Raw genomic sequence first — 19,002 nt, 5'->3', positions numbered from 1 at the left:
AGATTAATTTTGTATCGGAGTGTTTGAAATACAGAAAATAATCCACAACATTCGATAAAAGGAATCGCTTTACCCGGGAATTGAAAATAAACCCGTGACAAAGTAGAACAAAATAATCCGTAAAATAATGAGAGGAAATGGTAAAACAAAAAGTTTGCTGACACGGTGGAGAATACTTGAGCATTAAAAAAAAAAAAAACTGAGGTTGCCGAATGTTTAACTGCCCACTCAGTTAAATAGCTAAATAGGAGGAAATATGGGATTATGGAATCTTGGAAATTTTCCAAGCTGGCCGGCTAATTTAGGGTGGAGGAAGGGTTGAATCGTTTTGAGTAATTTAATAATGAAGGGAGGAGGTGTGAAGGGAAGCCCTGGCCAAGAGGAGGATGGGAATTAAAAACCCCGAGGTTGAGTAGTAAAAACCGCTGATCATAAAGTCCTCCAGGGGAAGGGGCAATCCCACCCGGGTATTAGGCTCTGTAGTGGGGAAAATGTGAGGGGAAAAAAAGAGGGAGAGAGAGAAAGAAAAAAAAGGGAAAAAATCAGGAGGAGTAGGGAGGACTTTTCCGGCTGTTTAATCTTTAAGGGGAGGGAGAAGGCTCTACAAGTGTCTGCAAGAATAATTGATAGCCTCCCTGTGTTTACCAGCTTCCGGGCTGCTTTCTTCACTGTCTACTCCGCCGCCACCTCTTGTAGGTGAAGGACGAACCGAGAAACATTGAGAACTGCAATAACCCTCATTATTCATTTACTTGTAGAATTTTTGTAACCAATCTGTGAAAAAAACTATTGTTTAATTTGTTTATTTTTTATAATTTTTTTATCCTTGCAACAACAATGTTTCGTAAAGTTAATTTGATGAAAGCCTAAACCATTTACTTTCTTTCGCTTTTACCGATAATTTTCATGTTTTCTGTAGTGTATATAGGACACACATTTTGGTGTATATGGAAGTTTTAATTCAGAGTTCTCCAAACTTTTTAGCGCAAGGACCCAACTGACTCCTCCACTATATCAATAGAAGCTAAAGTCCATACATTCACTCCACGTTTGCCTCAATTATAAGTGTATAATATAAGTAAATTCGATGATATAAAGCAATTTCAAAGCAATCAAATTTACTTTTAAAAAGACATGTGCCTTGCAAATGCTTTTTATTAGTGATATTTTACATTTTTTATTTTTATCAATTTCTGACTATTCCTTGGTATGGTAATACGCTGATGATTTCAGATACAGTGAACATATCACTGGAAAGAGCTATAAAGATTTAGTTTTTATTCTGTTGTAAGACCGGACATAAAAGGCTAATGAATTGTATTTTACGATCTACCTTTGGGATTCAAAGAAATTGTTCAACATCCCTTTGCAGGTTTTAGAGATAAGAGTCACTTTATCTCTTTCCATTTGTCGGTTAAATCACCTATACTTTCTGGCATCCTATCTCGTGTCGTTCAGTCTCTATTCAACATATTTGGTCTCTCCCAAATCTTTTACCACCATTCTCATTCTTTACCATTTGTTTACACCGGCTCAACGCACTGCGGTTTTCGCCAGAGCATTACCTTTCCTTTCTAAATCCAATTCCTTCCATTAATGCCCTTTTTGATTCGATCTAGTTTCATGACAATATTACTCCCATCCATAAGTCCTGATTTGTAGACAAATTTGAATATATCCTCGTTGGAATACATGCTATAAATCAAATATTTAGAAAATTAAGGAGTATTTAGTTAAACAACTTTCTTTTTTCGTGTAACTATTTATTCGTTTCAAATTCTTCTCACCAATTTATTAGACATTGCCTCGAATATAACAAAATTTAAAAATTAAAGACTAGTACAGAGAACATGATTCATCAAAACTAAATTAAAAGCAATTAAGTAAGATTAGATTACTAATTTATATAAAATTCGTGAGATTAAAAAATGAATTGAAGATAAGCAATTGACTTTCATGATTTCTAACTGAAAATATAAAATTGTTTCCTAAATATGAAACAAAAATTATCGGACGACAAAACCAATACTTATACAATTAAAAAATATATCCAATAAATTTTAATCCAAATTAGTTTCACATGCAATATAATGCGATTAAACGGTTACTATTGAAAGGAACAGATATGGTAGACATCGCAACCTCAGTGTGCTAGAGGATTTTATCATGTAAACAGGTTCGATATCTTCTCTGTCACACATGAACGTGACGGAAGTTTCACTGACTGATAAGCTACTGTCATGACATTCTGTTTTGAAAATCTGTTTTAACCCGATTCTTTTTGCCCATCACAGAAAAATGTTCCTGAAGATAAAAATAACAATATTGATGGGTTACCACTGAATTTGGATGGTCCCACGTACAAAAAATCCTTTTAAGGAATGATTAATAATTTTATTTTTTGTCAAAATATTTGGGATTTTCTGAGTAATTTTAGTGAAATGACAATATATTATGTCTAGAATTCCAATGTAAACAAATAATATATAAATAAGTAAAAATAATAATACTGCTGCTTCCTGATTAATGATATTTCAATCATGATGCATTTATTTTTTTGATTTAGAAGCCAGCCGCTGAGTAATACACGATAATCCAGAATTTTTTTATAAAATGTTTGAAACAAATGAGACAGATAACATATAATAGTGTTGTCCAGTAATGATCTATAACTTGCTCAAGAGGGGATGGTGAATACATTTTCAGAAGTTCATTGAATTTGGAAGCGGTAATCGGAATGCAGATTCATGTAAATTACAGTGTTTTATAAACAAGAAATTATAATAAGTTATTTATTTATGCCCGAGTATTCCTGAAACATGAATTCATTTCCAGCTTTCATCTTATTTATGAACATGGCTAGGATAGTAAAATTACCAACTCATTAATTATAGCTGTTTGTAATGTATAATTACGCAGGGCAGATTTCTGCCGGTGATGCAAGTCTTTAGGAATTAGAACCAGGTAAGGGAGTGGAGGGGAGAGATAAGAACGATTCATCATATCGAAATAGGATTAATATATCGATAAATTAACTAATGATCGATCGTTGGCTATTCTACGAACAGCTTTAGAACAAGTGCATTAATCCCAACTCTTTGTTTTTCTTTTATTATTGTATTGATTATTAACGAAGTAAATATAGAACACTAACTTAATTCCTTAAGCGATAATGTTGATTAATGTGTAAATGTTTTAAAACAAAAAATAGTTCGAATTTTCATGACTGAAACAAAAAATTTTTAAATTTTATGAACGAATTAAAAAAACGCATTAAAAAAAAAATTTTTTTTTTCTTACAATTGCCGATAAATTAGAAGCGGACGCTTTCGGGGTTACAAGGACGCACTAATAGCCTAGTTAAATAGTTACTGGTCATTAACATTTCAAATGTTAAGAAGGTATTGGTAAAGAAATCCTCACAGCTTACAATCTAAAGAAATCCTAACAGTTAACAATCTAAAATATCTTAAAACTTGAAACCGTGATTTCTCATAATCACGAATAAATTGAATGGACTTTAATTATTTACAAATCCCATCAGATCACCTTTACTCTCCGTCGTAAACCTCTACCCTCCTGTCCTACAGTATCCTTTTTAGGTCTAAACTTCCAACACATTACAAAAGAGTGATCCTAAACCTTCGAATTCCTCTCGTATTCAATCCTTACAATCCAAAATCCTTCGTAAAATCCTCAATGCTCCTTACTTTGTCACAAATAAAATCATACATAAAGACCTTAATGTTCCCTATGTAATCGATCTCGCCCGAACCAGATATCACTCCTTCCATTATAAACTCCCTAACCATTCAAACCCCCTAGTTTCTAACCTTGCATCCTCTTCCATTTCTAACAATCCTCCGAGGCGCCTGAAAAGAATATGGCCACGAGACCAGCTAATGTAAAATGTCATTAGAGTGCTACCAATGTGTAGTTTCTCTACACGCCTGTAACACTCCAATTTAACTTAGATCAGATTTACTAAATGTATTATAATATACAGTTTTTAATAGGAATAAATACATATTTAAAAAAATATATTAATTTCATGGAGTATAATTCTATAGACAACATGACCAATTATATATGTTAGCAAATTTACTAAATAGCAAAATTCCTCGTAGTCCCCGACAGTTTAACTCGATCCAAACGTGTTGAAACGGACGAGTGTTATAAAACGGTTGCCTTTATTCGCAGATAATGGGATGGAAATCCTGATTAGGGTAAATCACCTGTTGCCAGTCCTGATTTGCCTTCATATCGGCCTCACTTTATGGAAATGAGGTTTTGAAACAAAATGTTTTCAGCTCTTGTGTATGTGTGGAGAGCGTTTAGCATAATTGTATCCGCGGTTTCACAGCTGGTGTAAAATTTAATTTGGCATCATTATCTCCATTGCTAATATTTGCTGATGATTGATCGCTAGAGCATACATTAATAAGCTTCGTCCTTTCCGAGAGAGCTTATTTAATCCTCTAAATTTGTTCTACAGATTTAACGAACAGATAAACCTGCATGGATGCTGGATAAAATGAAATGGTATCGGAAATTAATGCATTTCAGTTTCTCAAATACCTAACTAAAAAGAAACATGGCAATTGTTAACAAAGATTTGTGAGATTTACACTCGTTTTAGGGTTCTCTTTTCTTGTTATTAAGATCTTCCGATATCTTAAACTAATAATAGGTTGTTGAAATTCACGAGTTAGATAAATTTTAAGAAATATATCTTGCACAGTATAAACAATAAATTTATTCCGAAGCTTAAACGATAAAGATTTCAAAATGATCATATCATAATTAGATAATTTTAATTTCACTTAAAAATTATATAAAATAGATTTTTTCATCTTAACGCTGAACATTATGGTCTCGTGTGGTTCTTATAACATTAACAACCCAAGATTTTCTGTGGTTTGGATAATTCATGACTTACAATAAAAATATGGATCATTCTCAAATTAAAGTATTCGTTGTTTGCATAGTTTTCAACTTAGAAAAGAAAGTTTGGTATTTATTAGTATTTTTTTAAAAGAAATACAGCAAAGTATACTTGATAAAATGATTATTTTTTTAAAATTTATTTTTATTTTTATTTTATTGGACTTTATTATATATCTCGTAGCAATTATAATAAAAATAAATTAAATCAAAATTTTGAGTATATACCTATGGCACGGAATTCACAGAATCGAGAAATGACAATATGCCAGATTTATTCTTTTACGCCGTGACTACCTGACAATAAAAGTTGTCTAACTTTTGATAAAAAAAAAATTTGCGAGAAGGGTCGGAGCGAATACCCTTTCACCGTCGCCCCAGGGACCTCAGCTGAGGGAGGGGTCAGAAAAAACTTTTAGGTTAATCAGTTGGATTAATTAAACCGTGGGATTACTGATGGCCTGCGTACGCTTCTATCGATTCCTGCTCAAGATGGATTCTATAACTTCCCAAGCAATTTAAACTTATTTATATATTCCATATTTTTATGGCAGCGAATTATTTCAAGAGTCTGTTAGAAAATGCATCTTCCCTATCTACTATCTATTCTTGCTGTAAACCAGTGAAAACCTGTGTATATAAGTATAGTTCATTAATAATCCAAAAATAACTTTCCTAAAATAATTTTATTTTTCGGTCCTAAGTTATCTCTTGGATTCAGTGACTATTAGTTTTTTTCATTAAATATATCGACATTGACAATTACTAGTTAATTATCCTTATTTTGGAAATAAATTAGGTCCTGAATGCTTAAATAAATATTTTTAATAGATATCATAAAGAATTAATTCAAATATTTTTGACGATAATTTTTTTATAACACTTTCGTATCAATGTTACTGAGATATTGTGTTTTTGGAGGAAGTTAACCAGAAAATATTTTTTCAAGTTAAACCCGATCTGACTTAAATAACTTTTGTTGAGAGATTATCCTCCATGTTATGTTCTTTCTTCTTCAACTAACCTATAGGCCTTACAGTGTCGGGACAGCCTTGATCCATTTCTTAAATCCTTCTTTATCCGTGGCTATCCTCTTGACTTCGCCGAGGATGACATCCGTTTCTTGCCAGATCCGACAACTTATTGCTCGGTTGTCTACGTGGTCGTTTTCCCTTAGTATAAGCTTTGGAAATCTATTCATCGTCATTATTTTCAAATGATCGAACCAGCTTAAATTTTTTTTTCTATTAGTGGTTCCTGTCCACTTAGTTTATGCACCGTCATATGTGTTTAACCTCCGCTTCCTTTTGGCCGATTATAACGTTACCGAGTTGGTGGTACACCTTTATTACTATCCCAATGTGTTGATTTATCTCAGAATCCGACATACCATCAATTGAAATTTTGACTTGAAGATATTGGTACACATGCGCCTGTGCCAGATTCAATCCTTTACAATTTAGAGTTCCTCGTTCCCTATCACCTATTTTAGACAGCCGCATGTACTTAGATATGGTCGGGTTGATAGTGATTTCGTTTCTGTTCAGAACTTCATCTCATGCTTGTAGTGCTTCTTGCAAGGATCCTCTGAAATTATGTGAATGTCATCGGCAAAAACTTATTCTGGGATGCATTTTCCAATTTCCTGCTATAAGTTTTGGGCTTCTTATTTTAGCTTCCTGTATTCTTTTGTCCATTTATATAACAAACAGTAATGGGCTAAGGCTGATCCCTGGCTTTACTCCCGTTTCCATTTTAAATCTGTCAAATTTTATTGTCGTCGATCCTGACTATTCTATATACTTTTTGATATTGGCTATGGATTGTCTGAGTCAGGTTAATAGGAATTCCTTTATCTTGTAAACCTTTTTGAGTTCTAACCGCGGTACTTCATCAAATGCCCCTAGAGGTCTAGGAAGGCGAGGTGAATCTCGTCCTTTTCAAGAAACTTATCCATTATACAGCGAAGTGTGAAAATATTGTTCTCTGTTTTTCGGCCATGCCACTTGTTCTTCCTGAAGCTTACATTTCATTATTCTTCTTAATATTCTTGCTAGTATTATAGAGTAGAATTTCAGATTTACGGATAAAATGGAAATTTGCCGATAGTTTTCACAGTCTACTGTAGAACCTTTCTAGTGGATTAGCATTTCTGCATGGATGCTGTTCTGTTATTTTACTAGGCCTTCCTTCTAGAATTCCTTATTGAAAATGTTCAGTAACCAATATGTCCAGTAACCATCCATTTTATGTCGCACAGTTAATCTTTTAAAGAGCTATGGAGCTTACAAACCTAACAGCTGTAATAAAATAATATGATTTCTGACAACAAAACAATTGTTTATATAAAAAATGAAATTTAATTACTTATTAATTAATTATTATCATATTTTAGAAACAAGAATAATTCTTCCCTGGTATTGAAATTACATCCTTCATTCACGTCCTTTCCAGTCTCATTATGTTCTCATGCATGTATGCAGTGAGTAACTTTTTTTTATATTGCTATTTATTTAGGTTTTGTGTTTATATTTATGTGAGTTGTTATATCTTTGGAACTTGTTTCGTTCGTCTTGGGATCATTTGTATTCATACTATGGCATTTATAAAGTTGCACTTAAGTAACAAGCTAGACTTTTATACGTCTTAGAGTTTCTGATTGAAAAACCTGAAGTTTATGTACACCTTTATTTTTCACAGTAGGGGGCTTAACTAAGAAGCATATTTCTATTTATGATTATAAAATTAAGTTGATTGAAATTTAAAAAAAAAACTAATTGATGTCAATGTTTTAGATTTTGTTTGAAACTTATGTTTAAGAAATCAGCTCAAATATAATTTACATTATAATCCAATTTTTCGTCATCATTGGCTTTAAAAATCTTTTTTTTCGGAATTTTTTTATAGCTTAGCTTTTTAAAATAAATAGTTCTTTTGAATGCTACGATTCGTCTTTTATAATTTTAATCTTATGAGTTGTAATAGATATTTACATGTTTCCCAACTGGTTAAAACTATGAAAACCATGAAAGGACTTTCATGTTTACTTGCATAATTGCTTTCTGACAATGAAGAATGGAATGGTTAACGTAATAAACTTTACTCACGGAATCAACCATATTTGTGTGATTTGTTAGAAAAGGTGACGACAGCTTTACCGGCATGAATTTGCAATAATTACTACCAATGAGCAATGGCTGGAAGAAACGCTAGGTGAAGGATTCGTTTAAAATGTACCGACTGTTCGATATTTCCTATTTCAAGGCTTTTATGGGTCAATTAGGATTGCTTTTCCGTTTTTTTCTCAATAGGTCGTTTCGCTAGGGCACTACACACCCCCAATTTTCTAGAGTAATCGGGCATATAGTCGGGTTGAGAAAGGCAGTGGATGCTCCCATTACCCGCATTATGCAATCTCTGCGAGGGGTTGAAGAGATGGCCACATCGATACCGGGAGGGCAAGTGTGTTTCTCTCATTGCAAGTCCTCCTCGTGCCTTGCAGGAAGGCGGGAGAGAGAGGGGGTTAGCAGAAGTGAGAGAACCTCCCTCCCCAGAACCTCATTTGAATTGCTAATTACGACGAAAACCTCCATGCAATTATTGGATTAATGTAAATGACGCCAGCTCAGCAAGGCGAAATGAAACGGAGGGCTGGGGAGGGGCGAAGTAGTGGGGGAATGGGGAGGGACGGGAGGGGATATAATTAAAATCCGTTGATTAATATGTAAATTTAATAAGATTACAGCTCCGTGTTCATGTATATATAGTGACTAAGTTTCTACTGAGCCCTCTCTCTCCCGCTACCCATCTAGCAATTCTCATCCTTTATCATTGCGATCGCTTTTTGCTTTAAACTCGGTTAGCCGTTGCCGCCTTTTCAACCTGTCCTAGATGACCACTAATACTACAACCATATCTTTTGAAATCAGTCTCGAGTTGAATTTCAAGCTGCGTACATGTAGGCTTTACCATCGACCTACTTACTAGTAATTTATCACTACAGTTTCCCTATTACCGAAGTCTTGGAACCAAACAACATTGGAAGAAAACAGTGTTCAATTTTGGAATCATCTGCAGCAATTTAAATATCCACAATTAAACAAAACAAGCTTAGTCAATCCGATATTGTTCACCTAATGAATTTATTGACAAATATAAAACAATATTTATTAATTGAGTATATAATTTATAACTTAACATTGATGAAAAGGAATTAAGAACCGTGAAAAGAAAAAAGAAAGCTTTATGGATATAAAAAACTATCCATTAGTCATTTGAATTTAAGAAAAAGGCAAGGTCAGGGAATACTGAATAAAATTTAGTAGGTTTATTTTTTATAATAATTTTTTTAGAAAAAAAAATACGAGTATTATTTAATTTTAAATTTAGAAAATTTTAAAAGGATATTTACTTGCTACACCAACGCACTTATAAAAGATTCTCCCTACACCTATATTATTAAACCCTCAAGCCAAGTTCTTAAGTTGATAAATTCATCCACCCCACTGACCCTGCATACAATTAATTGACAAGTTTGAATGAAGGGCCTGAGTTGAAAAATATTTTTAAAAAAAGTTAGGTATACGGAAACAGACACGCAGAGCAGGGAAGTGTTGCTTTGGTATCACCAAGCGCCTCCCCTTGCTGTTGTCACTGTCAAATCCCTACATTTCTTCCTGATTACGTTAAGTCACGTTTCCTAATCCTGAAAATGATTTATTATTTGAAAAATCTCGCTGGGATTATCCTGGATCAATCCGTCAAGAAAATATTTTCTACAAACATAATTAATAGTAGTTGTATTTCTCCATAACTGGATTATTTATCTGAGATCTAGAACGTCATTACGTAAAAGGGTATTTTTAGTCGGCATTGATATGAATTAGTAACAGTGCAGTTATAATTTCTTTAAAAATATATTTTTATGATTCACCATCTTTAGTACTGTAGAGGTTTTCAAAAATTTTATTCTAAAAATCATTCTGACCATTGCAAAATTTGATTTTAAAAATCATACTCATTATTCCAAAAATTCTGCAATGTATTTTGCTGATCCTTTAGTTGGTAAATTGAAAATATATAAATGATTACGCTCTCCTTTTTTTTCATTCTTGCCTAACTTTGTTTTGTTTTTTCACTTATGAGGAAACAAAATAGGAAGGACACTTACACTGAATTTAGAATAAAATACAGTTTAATCGACAAATACAACCGATATCATCTCATAGTGTTGTTATATTAGACGAAGTATTAAATAAACATACAGGAATATCAATTGTAAATTTACTGTTATGTATAATTAATATTTCCAGCTAAGTAACATGAACGATTCAATATACTAGATTAACAAATACACCCATGAATTCACATAGTCAAAGATAATATTTTATGGAAATTACAGAGGCAAGTTCAAGGGAGGGGATGTTGGAGATTTCACGATAAAACCAATTACATTTGTCATTGGGTTTTAATGATGTGTGTTACGTTCACTCATTGATTTATACTGTAACTAACTCTTCACTTATCTCTTAGTGCAGTATATTTTTTGAGAAGATCATCGAACATGATAACAATTAAAGATAAAAATAAAATACATTAGATTGTTTTTATAAATATTAAAAATGCGTCAATATATAAAAATGGATTTTCAGCTAATATTTTATCTATTCTGTCTAAAGTTTTCAGCCACGAGTCAGATTAGTACTCATCACTATTATTTGAACTTTGAACTCATTTTCAGATATTCTGGCAAATTCATAGTGTACTTGTCAATATGTTTTTTTTGTAATAATCATAAAATCGATCTTTTATGATCTTGTAATGTGGGTATTCAAAAATTTGTTCGCTCCCTTACTGAAGTACAAGGAAAGACGAGTAATAAGACATTAAAGGATTAACAATGATTTAAAAGTTTGTATTTTTTTTTTTTACTGTTTCGGAAATTTGCGAAACTTGAGTTCATAAAGGTTTTAGTAATTATCCAATCGTTGACTGTTCAAATAATTTTTTCTTCAAGATAGAATTCAACAATATAAGGATCTGAAGCAATAGGGAGAACTTCAGTTTTTCCTGAATTTCTAAAAAAAAAATCACTTTTTCTCGTGATGCAAAAAGTGAGTAGTTTAGGCCTTTGGTTTCATTATTTTTTACTCGATAGGAATACCCCTCTACTTGACTTAAAGATGCAATAAATATTTCATAGTTTTGGAAAACATGAAAGCAGTTGGGATGTTCTGCGAGTACTGCTATAATCTACAATCTTCAACAAGATGATATTTCAACAGCAATGTAAACTGGATAAGTGGATGGGTACGGAGCTGCAGGATGAATGTTTTTTTTTTTTTACAATATTGTATTTTATAATCTAACATTGTATATTGTCTTTTTAGGCATTTAGTGCTTTCTATATTAGTTTATTCCTTTCATGAGTTATTTTGAATGATTGGTGTAATAAGCAATCTTTTAAATTAAATAGGAGGGAGCCTCTTTGAAAAGAACAGAACGGGCAGCAAATGACCAAGTAAGATTTATTATAAAAAATAAATGGAAAAAAAAGTTTCAAAAAATCTCAAAAACTTAATTTAGAAACCTTCTTATTGTTGTACCCTCAATTATCTTTAGATCCTTGGATATATGCAGCTGTGTATTCATATCAAATATTCATACTCTTTTAAAGATTTTCAGATGTTTGAACGATTTTTCTATTTACTTTTTTTCACAGATGCAAAAAAATTAATAAAAATTATAATTTCGTAAAAAAGAAACGTTTGGAAATCTCGCAACCCAATTCTATGGCATCATAAAAAAATAATGAATATGAAAACGTATTATAACTAAACTTTTATACCTATATAAAAAATGAATATTATAACTTAGGTTCAATGACTAGAAGATTTTATATACGAGTATTATTTAGTGAAGTATAGCAAAAATTAAATTCATTCTTTGATATATATATATATTTGTTAAAATCATTAATAAATTACAACGTTTCCGGGCTACCGCCTTATCTTCAGGTGTTTATTATCTAATGATGACCCATTATTGGCTAATATGTGCTTAAAAATTTAAATAACCATGAATTATAATAAATACAAAAATAATTTTTGAAAAAAGGAGGGTTGATCATTTACTATCATATGATGGATAATCTTTACTACACCCAACTTAAAAAAAAATATATATAAATATTGTGGAGATTCAAATATTTACTTTTTAAAAATGGTAAAACCTTTTGTAGTTTAGATCGCAAAATAATACTAATATAACATAAAAAATATGATCTTAAAAAGATCTCTAAATATTAAAGAAATAATAAAGGAGACGAAGATGGTAATTGGCTGGTTTGTGGAAGTAGCAGATATAACTGAAGCTGGTTAACATAGTGCTATTGGGCAGGCCGTCTGGGAGCCCAATATTGCATAAGATTAGCAACTGCCTTCCGCAGTTTGAATATTTTTGTATAAATTTCAACCCCTCCCCTCTCTCCCGCACGTTCTGTTGTTCTTGGAGGGGATAAATCCGGCAGAGGCTGACACAGGTTTTTAATATCAAATGCTAATGGACAGTGAAGGGAATAATGAAGCTTAATGAGCTACGGTTCAGGGACGGAGGGCTTTGAGTTATAGGGCCGCGGGGTGGTGTTTAGAGTCCCTTTATAGTTAGCAATAAACAACAACAACAGTCTTCCTCAGAAGGCTCCGTGCTGTTGTTTAAATAAGTGTTCCCTGACACGGTAGTCGGCCTTTGTGACTTTGAGCCAGTCAGTCCAGTCTCGGAAAATAAAGAAAATTTAGGATCTAAAAAAATTTTTCTCGGATATATTTTTATGTTCGAATTTTCAAAACATATTTACTCATGGGATAATATAATTTATAAAAAAAATATCATCGGAGATAACCCATAGCACCTAATAACCTCAATTCTCACTAAATCGTTGAATAAACTATAAAAAAAAAAACTAACTTGTAAATATTGACTTGACACATGCAAAAAGTTAATTTTTGTTTTATTTTTTAAATCATAAGTTATTCATTATCTTACCGCCCCAAGGGAACGTCCTATGGTTGGCCGATGTGACGACGGCCACTGGACATTCCTTGAAAGTTTCTACCGGCCAAATCCGATGGATTAACTGACAAACAGTAAGACCAGTGCAAATCTTAGTCAATTGTAGAACACATGGAGCTGTGGTAGTTATTACACCAGATTACAGTCGGAAAAATATACCTAACTTATAAGAGAAAGAGTCTGAGGGAGGACGATAGACGAGGAAAACTGGATATAATCTTATGAGGTGAAATTGGCTACAAGAAATCACAATAAGCCTACAATAGTGAACATTAACTAAGTTTTGAATATTTTTATTTTCTTCGAAATCGAATATGTACTTACGTATTGATTTGTAAGCCAAGTAAGTTGATTTGAGCTGTATATAAAGTTTTTAGCAAATAGAATTTTTTTTTTAATTTTTACAATTGTTTGAAACACATAATAAATTATTCGATAATTTAAATAAGTGTTACGGCCGGTCTCAGGATAACCGAGAGCTACAGCATAGCTCTCAGAACACACACCGGTCCCCAAACATCTGGCAATTAAATGCTACGAAATAAAACTTGAGCCATGTATGTTTCTTGGACTTTTCATTATGCGGAGATAAAATATATCTGACCTAACCGTAAATCCTTCACTCGAATTGTATATTTAATTTAAGCTCATGAATCATTCAAATTAAAACAGTTGGAATTATAATGGAATATATAATAGAGACAAGGACAAAACTCCCTCTAATGGTATGAAAATAGGCCCAGGTCGTTCTCTTTGCTCCCTTCTGGGAGCGACGGCCCCATGTATTTTAATAATCGAAATAACTTTGAATCAATTTTATCGATTAAACTCACAAATCGATTATCGATTCTTAATAGGAAGACCATTATTTAAATTAAAATGGATTTTGATCCTGCATATTAATTAGTGCTTTGGGAAGGCCTTGAGACAAAGTGCTGAAAAGAACGAGCCGAGAGTTCGAAAAGTTTCAGTCAAATATAATCGGCTATAAAGAAGTGAAAAATATCGAGGAGTTGCTATCGATAATAACATCTCTAACGGTGATCGATTTTATTTTCCCATGTAAAAGGCGATTTTCCTTTCACGTTTTGATTTCAAAATTATTTATCTGAAAACTGTTTTTTTTTATTTTGTAATGTGTATTACATTCTGAATCACTTAAGGAGAATGATATATAGATAAAAGAGTTCATTCACTTCATATTTACAGTAAATGTAAATAATAAATAGAATAAAAAATTAAAATTAAATAAATAATACTAAAACTCTTAAACGTAGGTATCCTTTATAAATTATATTTACAATAGCCCTAAAGAATTATTGAAATTTATAAAAAATATGAAGAACCCAAAGACACAATCAAATCTTACTTTAAATACTATTATCTTCGCTCAAAAAGATTATTTCCAAAAAATAATGCTAATAATTGTTGGCTTATTGTTGCGAACCTTATAGGTTAGGAGAAAACCATATGAATACATGTGAATACTAAAAAAAAAATCAGTATATTGCCCTACTTGGTAAGAACGGAGTATCTTAGTAATCGAAAAAAATCTTAAGTTATTATATTTCTAACAGGCTAATCATTTGGTAGAACTAAATATACTGCATCTGAAATCATTAAAATTACGTGAATTATTGTATTTAATGTTTTGCAACTAATACAATTTACGACAATAGTTTCTTCAATCAAAGTGATGTGTGAACTCAAAAATATCCATGTGAGATACCCCATTCTTTCCGATAAAGGAATAATATGCAATGAATATTATTGCCTACTTCCTGAAATGCATCCAAGAATTCACTCTTAGCAATCAGTAATTTCAAAATAGAAATTATATATTAATTATCCTAAACGTTTTTCTAACCGATTCTCTTATATTAACAGTGAACGCCTCTAAATTTCACCGTTCAACAATTTTCCAAACGAACGATTATCATTTTATTACTATAAACAACTTATCCTGCCAAAGAGTTGAAGAATTATATTTTATTATACTTCTTTAGCTTAATGTGGTTTACGAGGTAAAATCGATCTTGTTTTTTGATATTTTGTTTTAAATAAAATACATTGTTACCTGAACAGCTCATGGGAATGTTGAACTAGTGTGATGCTTTCTTACCTGAAACATGAAAGAACGATTTAAAATAAATTAGCAGACATGGCTAAAATAGTATAATATTAAGTATTTAAAAGTTTAATGTTTATTTCTCCGGCAGGAGTTCAAAGTTCATTTAAAATCTATTGTAGAACGTAATCACCTTTAGAAAATTCATCTTGTAATTTGGAAGGTTTACTTCCTCAGCACTCATTCCACTGCCGTGAGTTACATAACCTCTAATTTCATTTGTATAATTCCACTTTTAAATATTTATTTCTATTTTCGTATGAAACTGGTTTCTTGTTTTTTATAGCTCTCAAAGAAAGCTTATAAAACAGCTCAAATCAGATTAAACTAATTAAAACCAATATTTGTTCGCAGTATTTTTCACTTAAAATCCATTTCCAGAAACATCAGTGTACGTATGGTTACAGTGAATGGCTTGTTGTCATTCACAAATTGACATTAAGACTAGCTATTGTGAATTCACGCAAAAGAAATTTTTTGCTGATACTATTTCTTAGAGTCTTTTTGTCGATATATGTTTGCGAATGATTATTACCAAGTTTGTGTAATTGCGATCAAAACCCATTAGTGTGTCTACCGGACCTATTGTAGAATATTTATAAAACCTGCAAAAGTTAAGTTGTTTTTGTCCATAATATTTTAGAAGTGAGGAAATTATTGTATCATTTCCTATTTTAACGATTTCGATAACTTGGAATTTTCCAAAAATAACCTGCAAAAGTCAGGGAATCACATAAAAAGGTTTTGGTGGTTGACCCGCACTTGACCCTAATTAAAATTTATGTGTTTTATCACTTAATTTACAATTTTTTTAATAGATGACAAAAAATAATTTATATTTGTCTGTGTTTAATATCCTAAAGGGTCTTACTTGCGTTGTAATTTTCTTGAATAGTATTAGATATGATAGCACGCACTATTTCGGCAAACACAGTGGACTCGAACCCAGACTAGACCACATAAGATCCCCCTGTTCTGCTACTTAAATCCCACAAAGCCCGGTGGCTCCCCATACAACTTGGGTAATTGCATTCACCGCTCTGTTGTAATATAATTTCAGAGAGAATGGTTTCGCAGGAGGCAGCGTTCTAAACACTAGCTCTCTCCTATGTAGCTCGCAACAACTTAATAAGCCAATTAATATGCAAATTATTGAGTCCCTTCCGATCTCGGACCGACTGCTATCACCGACTTTTTTGGTCGTTTTTAATTTCACTCCCCCTCTACCTCAATCTCCAACCTCCGTGGAATGGACTTCTGGACACGCAGGAAGAGCTGGAGAATTCATTTGCTGTCCCGGAGGGCTTCTGGTTGTAATTGGCTTCTGTTCCCATTTGGTCCTCTTCGATTCAACGCTACTTCTTCCAGTCAAAACTTTGACTCTTGTTATCCGCTTCCAAAATAGAGCTACGTACCTACTGATGGCAACAAAATTAATAAAGACGCTGAAAGTAAAAAATCGACGTAACCTATACGTTCATGTCTGTTCACTATCACTGCTCATTTTTCAAATATTGCAACTTCATATAGTTAGCATGCCATATAATTTACTACAATAATATTTTTAAATTTATTTTCTTATTGTATTCGTTGTGCAATGCTCTATACCATTTTTTGAAATAATGTTTGTTAATAAGCAATCTCTGGTATTTCAGACATAATTGAACGAGAAAAAATAAAACTTCTGAATAAGTTTTATTTAGAATTTGTCCTCGCGTTGGTATGATATCCTTTTTCGACGTTTCTTTTTTTTATTTCAAAAATTTTATAATCTATCAAAATAATATTATTTCAGATCTCAGTCACTATAATATCAAAATACACCAATTCTTCAAAACTTTCGAAACTTATCGATTCATCGGTCTTAAGACATGGATATTGTTAATGGAAACTCTGGTCTTTTAAAACCATCATAATGAAATGAGATGACAATAATAAAACTATTAATATTCAAATATATCTATGAATATCTGTTTCGTTTGGTTTTAATACGTAAAATAATGAAGGTCGTCTTTTTTTAAATCGATTGACGTCAAATTGTCTCCTGTCTCTTTTGCAGGTTTTTCATTCAAGGAGTCTTGGGTTTGGTAATCAATTCAAAGGTTTATTATTTATCAATATATGACTTATCAGTCAAGCTTGTACTACGAGTTTATTTTCCTTTTAGTTTTCTTAGTTTGTTGGATCAGCCATTTTTATTACATTTTGTTGAAATTTTTAATTTCTGAGGAAAAAAATGTAATTGTATTATATCTTCCACTAGATTTATATTTAATTTATTATTAATTTCAATATATTTGTGTATCTTCGTAATAAAGCATCCCTCTTTCTTTCGATATCACAATCGTTACAATTTGAAGTTTATATATATATTTTTAAAGCTATATACCTCAGACATAGACCAATATACTGTACTATCAAATCAAATGCTTTTGGTAAATTATTTATTTACCATATCTCGTGCATTTCACTAGGTCAAACAACGAATCAGATACATCAATATTTGATGTAGTCAATATTTTTCGATAAATTTATTTTCTTTGTTCATGCTGATATGTTTGAAAAATCTAAATAAATAATTTACCAAAAGGATTTGATTTGATAGTGTATTGATCGACGTGTGAGGTAAATAGCATTAAAAATATATATAAACTTTAAATTATAACGATTGTACTATCGAACGAAAAAGGAATGCTTTATTACGAAGATATACACCTATATTGAAATTAATAATAAATTAAATATAACTCTAGTGGAAGATATTATATAATTAAATTTTTTTTTCTAGAAATTAAAAATTTCAACAAAATTTAATAAAAATGGCTGATACAACAAACTAAGGAAAATAAACTCCTTGTACAAGCTTGACTTATCAATAATAAACCTTTGAATTCAATACCAAACCCTTGAATGAAAAACCTGCAAAAGGGACTGTGGCACGCAGGGCGAGAATAGGCCATATTTGTTAGGGGAACTAGTATGGTTTCAGAAATCAACTCTTGCAATATAATTCTCAGATGAATAACACTAAAAATTTAGTTGAATATGAAATATTTGTAATTTGAAATAAAAAAAATATAGATACTATTTCTTGGTTATATCTACTGATTTGATCTTGTTATCATTATCTATCATATAAATATACCTAAAGAATATATGTCAAGTATACAGGATATATTATCTGTTATGTTCTTTCAAAATTTTAATTTATGACTAAAATATTATATATTCATCAATACCTTAATGTATTTTTTCTTGACTAAAAAATATATTAATTAAATTATATAGATTTTATGTAATTGATTAAATTCTAAGGTTTCTCAGAAATACGTTACAGTTCTATCCTGTGTAATCAGTAATCACAAGTGTTTAAATATTGCAACTTCAATGCAACAATATGACTTTTTTTAATTTTATTTTAAAATGATTTTTTAATACCAATAATATAGATGTTAAATACCCCAATATGACTCAAGATGTTTGCAAAAATTAGATTTAATATAAAATAAAAATCTTTTATAGAGAAATCCATTTTCCCAAACTTTAAAAACCAAACAACAGTCAAGAGTTATGTTGCTATTACATTGTGGGTGAAATATAATTAAAAATACAACACTTGAAGTATTGATTTTTTCACATTTAAATTTCATGACTTAATACAGCCTGATTATTTATTTCAAGACGTGGTCATGTGAATGTATACCCCAGACAATAAGCAGGCAACAATTAGTTACTAAATAAACATTTATTGTTTGGGAAGCTGGAAATTTTGTTTTAATACCATTACTAAACTGAAGATCATTATTCTATTTACTAATTTAGTTTTTATTATGGTTAGAATAAATTAACAGCTAAAGGTT

General features: G+C 31.4%; 1 protein-coding gene across 7 annotated transcripts in view; it reads right to left on the bottom strand.

Annotated features, from left to right (window-relative positions):
• LOC106692561 (POU domain, class 6, transcription factor 2) overlaps window positions 1-19,002 on the bottom strand; it is a 244,466-nt gene that overhangs the window by 39,759 nt on the left and 185,705 nt on the right. The gene's annotated exons all lie outside the window — the stretch shown is intronic.

Source organism: Halyomorpha halys, unplaced genomic scaffold (genome assembly GCF_000696795.3).
Source record: "Halyomorpha halys isolate HHAL.00 unplaced genomic scaffold, Hhal_1.1 Scaffold61.1, whole genome shotgun sequence".
In the NCBI taxonomy this organism is placed as follows: domain Eukaryota; kingdom Metazoa; phylum Arthropoda; class Insecta; order Hemiptera; family Pentatomidae; genus Halyomorpha; species Halyomorpha halys.
Note: the sequence above shows the minus strand (reverse complement) of the source record. Positions and strands in the feature narration are given on the sequence as shown.